Raw genomic sequence first — 10,213 nt, forward strand, 5'->3', positions numbered from 1 at the left:
CAGCTGCTCTCTTCTGCAATCCTCTTCCTTAGCCAGGCCAGTCAGCTCTGAAAGGCCAAAGCTGTTCTCCACAATCCCGGAGAAATCCAATTTTAATGATAAAGTATGAGAAAAGAAATTGGCAAAAAGAGTCATAGAATACATAGAATTTTTTTTAAAAAGCAGATCTGTTCAGCTGAGGGTGTGGTGTGTGTCTGGCACTTTTGTGGCATCAGGAAGAAGGAAGGGAAGTCAGATTTCTAACTAACTTCATCTTAAAATTCACCATAGTAGATAAATGTAGCCTTGGGGGCGTGGCTTGGGGGTTCTGGATTAGCGGTCCAGCTTGTTCCAATTCTAGAACATCCAGGTAATGACTAGAAGCCAAGCTCATTTATTTGTAACTAGAAAAGACCTTGACCTTTGGAATAGAATCAGTCATATCCCAGCTCTGGTACTGCCTCCCTAGGGGATCATGGTCAAATCTCTTCTCCATTCCTGCCCCAAATATCCACATCTATAAAGTGAAGTTGTATTAGAAAAAGCCTATGGTCCTTCCAAGCTCTAAATCTTTGCACCTATGAACTGGGGGTGCACTTCCCCTTTTGCTCCAACATGGATAACCTGGTGTTCTGGATGGCCACGGTCAGCCTCCCTTAGTCTTCCTCCTCCTCTTCCGGAGGGTTCACAATCAGTCCCTGACACCTGATCTTGGGCAAACTCACTCATCTCTGTGCTTTCTGAACGCTCCGCAAATAATGTCTTTGCCCTTCTCTTCCTCATGCATGAGCTTATCTGCATACTTTTTTATCTCTCTTTTCTCCGTTCTATCTCTTGACATCCCTCAGTTCAAATCCTACCTTCCACGAGAGGCCTTTCCTGGTTCTCTTTTTCCCATGACTAGTGCCCTCCCTCCGAGCTTATCTCCCATGAACACTGTATATTTCTTATATCTACATCCATATTTTCGTGTTGTCTCTCCCATTTAAATATGAACTTCGTGACACACCCTGTTTTTGCCTTTCTTTTGTCCTTAGTGCTTGATACATGATTAAGTCCTTAAAAAATGCTTGTTGATTCACTGGTTAACTTTATCTCAACGTTTCCATTAACTGAATTTTTGCCTCACTTATAACAAGAACACAAATGAGTTAAATATAAACATAAATGTAAATGAAGGCAGATAACAAAAGTTCTATCTCAAAGGTAGGAATTTTCCTAACTGGGGGCTCCGAGCTATGATTTTTTTGTTTAATAGAAACTATACACAAAGCTTCAGAGGAGGGAGCCCCAGAGATATTGGAGTCCATTAGATTTTCCCTGAGCCAAAAAATGAGCTAATTGCTGCACAGATAGTAAGATATGAGTAAATTCCATCTTCTCCTTACCCCTGCCCCTAGTAGAAACTAAATCCCTTGAGGGCAGAGTTTTGGTTTTTTTTTAATTTTGCTTTTGGATGTGTAGCATCTGGCTTTGGATTGAATGGATTGAGTCAGGGTACGCAATGTCTCTGAGGAGAAGGGAAGGAATCATCCCATAGCTACCTGTATTATGTCTATGTCTAGGCTTGGCCGAGGGTACAGCATTATGATGACGAATACTGGATCTGACATCTCAGGATGTGGGTTCAAAAACTTCTCTCTAAAGCTTTACAGAGACCCTTCTCTCGCCCAGGAGGGGTCTTTCTCTTTACTTCCACTTCTGAGAATCCTAACTTTCTTCAAAGCTTGACTCAAGCACCACCCTCTCCATGAGGTCTTTCTGGTCCCCCTTAGCTAGCAGGGCCTCTCCCCTTTACCTTTCTTTCACACTATCTTGAAAATACATTGCTGTATATTAATTGATTGATGGAACACTGCTATAATTTGAGCAATTCTTTCCACTTCTCTTGAGGGGACCTCAGTTTCCCAACTGTAAAAAGAGAAGATTGGGTTAATTAACCCCTGCGATCCCACCCAGTTCTTCATCTATGATCCTATGTGATGGTTACTTAGCCCAGAGAGAAGGAAAAATCCCTTTTCTGAATTTCTCAAGACTAATGTGACAACAAAGGAGGCCTTATTTGGAATAATCTTTAAAAAAAAAAAAAGGTTCAGATACAATAAACTCTGAGAACTGTGGAAAGACACATTCTCCCTCCCCCCACCACTCAGCCACTGGGGGATTAGTACAGTTTGAAAATGGCTCGTACTTTAGGCATTAAAAAGGAGTCAAGGTGAGCTCAAACAATCAGCTCCTTGTTTGCGTGGTCAGGAGGGCATGGAGAAATGTAACACTCTGCACTGAGTTAGAGAAGATAAATGCACTTCTCAGGACAGAAGACAAGCCTTCTTTGTACAGAGAATTTGTCTGATAGGGGCTCAAAAAGAGGCCCTGCCCTGGTCCTAATTTGTGCCTCGTCTGGGTGGGATCCAGGGTTGGCAGCCAAGTTGCTGGGGGAACATCGACTGCCCAGCTTGTGCCACTGAAGAAACTGAATCCATCCCATCCTAGAGAGGTGCAGGAATCCGGGACTCTCATCACACCTGGCGCTTTAAGACTTACAAATATGTTCTTTTCTGTGAATAATAATAATGATATTATAGCTGACATTTACACAATGCAGATTATGTACCAAGGGCCCTGCTAAGCATTTCACAAATATCAGTAGGCTATGGATGCTCTTATCTCCATCTTCGGAGACCAGGAAGTCAGTCGGGGAGTCAGTCCTACCTGGGTGAACATGGGATAGGCTTTGGAGCTCTCTGATGCACAAGTAGACATAAGTCGTGGGCTGCATGAGAGCACAACACAGAGTGAGGTTCTAGAGGTCTTGGTCTCCTTTAAATCCCGCCTCAGAAACTTACTAACCATGTGACCCAAGTCTCTTGGAGCCTCGATTTCCCCACTGTAAAATCCAGTTGGCCTGGATTTCAGCTCTGATCTCATGAACATTCATAGTATCTCTGGTCTCTGGGCTCACATCCCAGCTTAACTGATCACCAGCTGTCAGTTTACCTCAGGTCTTCAATTTCCTCTTCTATATGATGAGGGGGTTGAACATGACTTCTGAGGGTTCTTCTTCATTTGTCAGATGTTGGGGACGTTGGCAAAGGAAGCCGGGCTCTGCCGGGCCCCACCCCCTGCCTGGAGGGAGGTTCTGCAGCTGTTCTCAGATGGCAGTTATTTTCCAGGCTCGGTTAGTGGTGTCAGGAAGTGAGCTCACGGCCTTCGAATTGGGAGAAAAGCAATGGGAAACTGGATACAGAGAAGGAAGGAATCCGGGGGTATGCAGAGGCTCTAGTGGGGTCAGCTCGGAGGCTCTCGGGACTGGAAAGAATAGACATTTCGGTGATTTGGGGGAAAGTGTCAAAGTCGAGGAGAATAAGAGCAGAATTATAGCAATTATTTATACAGTACCTACTATGTGCCAGCACTGGCTTGACAAATATTCAGAAATACAAAAGCACTTTACAAATAATATCCCACTTGATTGATGGAGGATGTCATCTGGTCCAGAAGAGAAGGGGCGAGTGTTAGCCCCTGCTGGGCCTTGGCCCCTGGTCTGAGAGATAACAGACTATGCTCTTTTCTCTATAGAGTGATTACATCAAGGATAATAATATATATAGTGGCCTATCTCCTAGGATTGCTGCCAATAATACGATGAATGTTGTTTTGAAAACAACAGAGCTAGGTAGATGTTAGTACCAAGTTTCAGTTTCCTCATCTGGAAAATGGGGATAAAAATAACATCTGCACAGGGCGGAAATGAGGCTCAAAGGAGGTAATAAGTGCCAATAGTTTGCCAACCTTCAAGTGCTATATACAAGTGTTATTGTTATTGTTTTTGTTTTTGGTATCGAATTTAGGCGTTTTCTGATTTTTTCCTGAGCTTTTTTTTTTTTTTTTGCAAGAGAGTTGAGAGGTTTCCAACAAATCTAAGACAGAGATCATGATTCTCCTCCAGATAGCCCTCAGCCTAGAAGCAAGAGCTGGCTTAGATTTGCTCCCCCATGCCCATGCATTTATCCCCCTGACTCCTGTCTATACCAGCTCTGAGGTTCTGGCCTCAAGTGGTCTTGAAGCTTCTTTAGTCCTTTCCCTTACAACAACCACCATTTAGATACAGTTTTTTAAAATCTGAAAAAACTGTGCAACCGTTATTTCATCTGAGACTTATACCCTGGGACAGAGAAACTAAGTCCTCTTATTTTCCTTTTACAGTTGAGGAAGCTGAGGAAGACAGGGGTTCCATAAGTTGCCCAAGATCACAGAGTTAGTGAGTGCCAAAAGTAGGATTTGAATCCAAGTATTTCTGACTTAATCTCTTTTCAATGCCTTTTTTTTTTTTTTTTGGTGTGGAAGACTCCTTTTAAGATGGGCATCTTCCTTTGAGACATTTTCTCTGTTTTATAGGTGAGACAATTCTGCTCATAGTCCTTCCTCCCCATCCCTCTCCTGACAATTAAAATAAAATGAGACAATGCTAGTAAAGTGCTCAGTAAAGTCCCTGACTCAACTCGGGCAATATGGAAAAGCTTATTCTCCTCGCCTTCTCACCCCCTCCATGATCCCATCAGGGTGAACTCTTCTTGTTCGTGTTCTTCTTGTCCTTCTTGTTTACTGATAGTTTACTGGAGTCCCGGCAGCTGTGGGGTTTTGTGCAGATAGTTCTGGGGTTGCTCTGGAGTTTGTGCGTTCCAGTTTGTGCCAGACCTTTCACCTTTCTCAGCCTCAGTTTCCCCATCTGTAAAGTGAAGGGCTTGGACTTGAGGATCTCTTCTCCTGGCTATAGCAACATGGCTCCACCTCTTACTCTTGAGGGAATTTAGTCCTTTTCTCTTTCTGGGCCTCAGTTCCCTCATTTAGAGCACAGAGGTCATGGCTTCGATAATCCCCAAGGTCCTTGGAGCTCTAAATCCTGTGAAATTAGAACCGGCCCCAAGAGCTGCTGGGGGCTGTGCCCTTTCCCCGGGCTCTCACTTGGGCTCCAGCTTTGTTACTGCTCTGCTAATCTTGGTCTTCCCAGCAGAGCCAGGGCTGCAGGCTGAGTTGATATGAAATTGGCTTTCAATGTTTCCTCAGCGTCAAAGTCAGGCAGGCTTTGCCCAGTTACCATCTGGCTTGGGGTTTTCTAGGTCAATTCCAATTTAAAATAGTCCGTCCCTGCCCTCAGAAATCAGCCACACACTTCCAAATGGCCAATATTTTGGTGAAAAGGTACAGACTGAGTCCTCGGTAACCTTAGCGTGAGTTGGAAGCCAGGAATTAATTAGGGGACCTTTAAGGTTTACGGTTTTCTTCATAATCTCCCTGTAGGGGAGAGAGGGCAGGTACCATCCCATACTTCTGTCTGTAACACCGGGCTTGGGGCTGTTGCTATGGAGGGTACAGCCGGCCTTCCCTCTCCCTCCACCCCTTTGTTCCCACTGCCCTCCTTTACAACAATTAGCTGGTGTTTGGAGGCAAAATAGTGCTCCCTTGGATGCCCTCCTGTGTTCTCCTAGTTGTACTTCTGACCTTCCGGACTCCTGACAGGGAATTACATTAGTAAGGAGAGGACAGAGTTCCAGCTGTCTGTCAATTTCTCTGTCTCTCCTTTTCTTCTTCTTCTTCTTCTTCTTCTTCTTCTTCTTCTTCTTCTTCTTCTTCTTCTTCTTCTTCTTCTTCTTCTTCTTCTTCTTCTTCTTCTTCTTCTTCTTCTAGTAATGGGGGTTAAATGACTGGCTTTGAGTCACACATCTAGTAAGTGTTCTGTGTCTGAGCTGGATTTGAACTCAGGACTTCTACTTTATTATCCACTGTATCATCTAATTACTTCTTTTTTGTCTTTCTCTTCCTCTTCTTGTTCTTGTTCTTCTTGTCCTTCTTCTTGTTCTTCTCTTCCTCCTCCTTCTCCTCTTCCTTCTTCTTGTTCTTCTTGTTCCTGTTCTTGTTCTTGTTGTTGCTCTTCTTCTCCTTCTTCTCCTCCCCCCCCCCATTCCCCTTGGGGGGAAATATAATTATGTATCTAGTAATGACCAAGTAATGATGACCTTATGATTCCCCAAAGGGCAGAAGCCCAGGAGTTTCCATCAGCATGGGCAGCATGATCTCAGTTTCCCCAGAGCGGCAGCAGCCAACAACCCGGTCTACACCTGGAGTGCCGAGAAAAGACAGCCTGAGTATGTTAACTCCCTGGGCCTGGCAGAGAGCTCCATGAAGGAGAATGTGATATGGAGGAAGCGAAGAGCTTCCAGGTACCAGAACCTGCTACTCACCTTCTGACTCCATGAAGTTTGAATCCATTTTTGAAAGGACCTTTATGGGTGTATGGGGAGAGTTCTCCCCTAGTCCTCAGTTTTAGGGGAGGCATTTATGTAGCAACGGTTTTTGCTGTAATCGTTTAGTAAATGCCCTTCTTGGAAGCTGGCGGCTAACAATGGAGAGCACACTGATGGGGGCACATGAGGGACAGGATTAGAAAGTCTGTCATTCTCATGGTTATCCCTAGAAACTTGAAGGGGGAAGTAATCAGCCCTTCCCCAGGGAATCGGCCCCATTATATGAATGGGATTTGGGGAATTATTGAAGGAGGGAGTACTTACTACACCCACACACACTCACAGACACACACAGAGACGAGCAAATCAGGCATTTACATTCTAGTAAGGGAACCTACATGTAAATCATAACATACAAAGGAAATAGTCATTATTTATTCAGTAGACATTTATTATGTGGCTTACTAGCAGGAAAAGTTACAAAATATGGCCGTGCCGTGGGACAGAATTTTAATATTCTCCCTCTAAATCTCCCTCCCAGTGGCAGCCTTCTTGAGCCGCCATGACAGCAACGGGACATGGTAGGGTCTTCCTAAGTTTGGCTGGTTTGCTCCGAATGATCTCGAGCCAGGGGTGGGCTGCAGCCAGCTCTCGCTGGCTTGTGAGTTAATCGTTAAATTTTCAGGGTGAGTAGTGACTATCTTGGGAATCAGAGCACAATTGTGGTTGATTATCTAGGCTTAAGATGATGCCGGAAATGGGAATAATATAGGTTAGAGTTAAAAGCATATTATGCATCCTTCTGTTTTTCCTGGAAAGCCGGGTGTTAAATTATTTACCAGCACCCCCTTAACTCTAGTCTTTATTTAACAACTTCTAGTTAAGAGAGAGCATGTACTATTTCTCAAGGCAGTCTATTGCACTTCGAATAGCTCTAATTAGGAGGATTTTTCCTTATATCAAACCTAATTTGTGATTTTGCAGCTTTTATTCCTGATTCTAGGGATGGGAAAAGGAAAATGGCTCCCCAAGAACAGTGCTGTCATGACTGCCATTTGTCAAGGCTTTGGGTAGAGGAATTCTAATGGAGACTATTGGCCCAAATGACAAAAGGCAAAGAAGATTTTGGGATCTCAGTGTCCCTGGATAGACATACATATAGTTATCCCTTCCACATTGCGGGGCTAGGGACAAGGTGCCCCATGATCTGGAAAATGTTGTACAATTTTTTGGCCCTACTTTTCATACCAGAGATGTCTGAATAATTATGATATTAAAAGATAAAAGATATACAACGTAATCCATAGATTTATGATTTCTGAGTTTCTAAATTTTTTTCTGTTGGTTTTCATGAAGTGTCTGAGACTTTGACAAAGCTGTCCCCCAATTCCCATTTAATTTCTTATGCGACCTGTGATATGTTGAAATCTTGATGAGGAAAGTCACAATGTGGAAGGGATAACTGTACTCACATATATTATCATACATATAATTTATATGTAATAAAATATTGGATATGAAATATATACATGTTTATACACATCTATTTTTCTTTCTTTCTTTTTTCTTCCTTCCTTCCTTCCTTTTTTCTTTTTCTTCCTTCCTTCCTTCCTTCCTTCCTTCCTTCTTCCTTCCTTCCTTCCTTCCTTCCTTCCTTCCTTCCTTCTTTCCTTCCTTCCTTCCTTCCTTCCTTCCTTCCTTCCTTCCTTCCTTCCTTCCTTCCTTCCTTCCTTCCTTCCTTCCTTCCTTCCTTCTTTCTATCTATTTATCTATCTAGATACAGAGAGATGTGCTACCAACACATGATGATAGATTGTTAAATTTTCATTGTGAGAATGTACACCTCTGAAACTGGTAAATTCTACAGACCAGGGCTTGCTTTATTGTTTTGTTGATCCCCTAGCGCTAAGCAAGTGATGGAGAAAATGTTAATAATGTGAATTAAATTTAAAAGTCTGTGATATGCAATCTTTTCTATGCTGGCTTTTAAATATTTTTCAACCTACTCAAACAACTGAATATATGTATGTGTGTGGTACATATATAAAATACTCACATACTTACATGCAATATATTTATAAAAATTATATATTTATTATATGTACATTTGCAAAAAAATATATAAAAATATGTCAACTCTTATATGCTGGTAGCATATCCACATATATGCACATATAGACATACGTGCATTTTCATGTCTATGTGTGTATATAAACATACATGTTTTGGATAAATCTCCATACCTACGAACATATATAATTTTAGCATATGCATCTCTTTATATGGAAATACTCATAAATGTATATTTATTTTGTGTTTATATATATATTTACAGAGTGATACATAATTATTATTGTTCATAACTCTTTATGATCCATGGATACCATAAAATATTCATTCTTTTTCGTTCAAGGGGCCCATCTTTTGATGTCATTTTTCAAAAGAATTTTAATAAATCCATAGGGACCCCCTAAGTAGCATCATGGAGAATTTGACACAACTGAAAAACGACTGAACAACAACAGCAAAATGAGATTTTCTTGGCAAAGGTACTGGAGTGGTTTGCCATTTCCTGATCTATTTGAATACCGGCTGAGCTTAAATGACTTGTCCAATCACATAGCTAAGGTAAATATCTAAAGTTAACTTTGTACTTTGTTCTTTCTAACTCCAAGCTCAGTGTCTTATCCAAAGTTCCACCTAGCTAGATTAGTATTTATTATTATATATAATAAAAAATTATTATACATATAACTATATTTATAACTACTCTATACATAATTATATTAAAATATATTATGTTACAAAATATGAGTATTATAATTATTACAATATACTTATATTTATAAAATAATATAAAATACATTATATATGGGAGTATTTATCATATATAAAATTCACAATATATGTAAGCTTATGTATATACCTATGTACAAATATATGCATATATGCAGGTTTGCTAGTAAATGTTTAATAACCAACTCTCCGGGGGAGGGAAGCTGTACATAACACAGACTTTAAAATTTCATCTGCATTATTAACATTTTCCCGTAATTTTCTTTATTCTAGACAATCGATAAAATAATAAATTGTTCCCTGATTTGCAGAGTTCAACAAGTTAAGAGATATAAATACTATTAATGAAAATTTAACAATCAACTCTTATGTGATGGTAATATATCCGTGTGTGTGTATGTGTGTTTGTGTGTGTATATGTTCCTATATTTGTGAGTATATAAACATTTGTGTGTGTGTGTGTGTGTGTATAGTTGTATATACATACACATCTGAATCTCTATAAGTTTAGCACAGACATCTCTCTGTCTAGAACACTCACAGGTGTGTCAGCTATACCTTGACTCAGGGTGGCTGCCAGAACTATTGCCCTATCCACCCTACCTGCCTTCTGCCTTTCTTCAGTTTCCTCATTTGTGAAATAATAGCATTGGACTAGATAGTGGCATTTATTAAGCACCTATTGTATACACCTAGGCTAAGCAACAGGGATACTAAGGCCAAAAAACAAGTTCTTGCCCTGTTCTCTAGAGTCCTTTTCAATTCTAGCTTTATGCTAGGATGACATAAAATAATTTTTCTTCTTTCTCTCAGGGGAGCCCTCTCTGTCTTCCTTACATGTCTCCCCTGCATCATCAAAATATATCTTTGGGTAGAAAATATTGGGAATAAACTTTTTTATACTAATGTGTGATTGGTCACTAAGGCTCCTTGGCACCTTGTGCCTTCGAAAGCACTGTGGAATGGGAGCTTTAGAGAGGCATGTTGGGGGAGGAGGAAGATCTTTCTACTTCACTGAAGTGTCATCTCCCCTCTTCACACTCTCTCCCCCCTCCCCCCCAGACTGCCACTTAGTCTGCTGATGAGTACAGCTAGCCCAGAAGCAGGGCTATTTTTAGCCTGAATGGCGCCCAGTAGCCGAATGCTGACCCAGCCTGTCTGATTTATAAGCCTTGTGTTCTCTGAAGCCTCCT

This window comes from Antechinus flavipes, chromosome 5, assembly GCF_016432865.1.
Source record: "Antechinus flavipes isolate AdamAnt ecotype Samford, QLD, Australia chromosome 5, AdamAnt_v2, whole genome shotgun sequence".
NCBI lineage: Eukaryota > Metazoa > Chordata > Mammalia > Dasyuromorphia > Dasyuridae > Antechinus > Antechinus flavipes.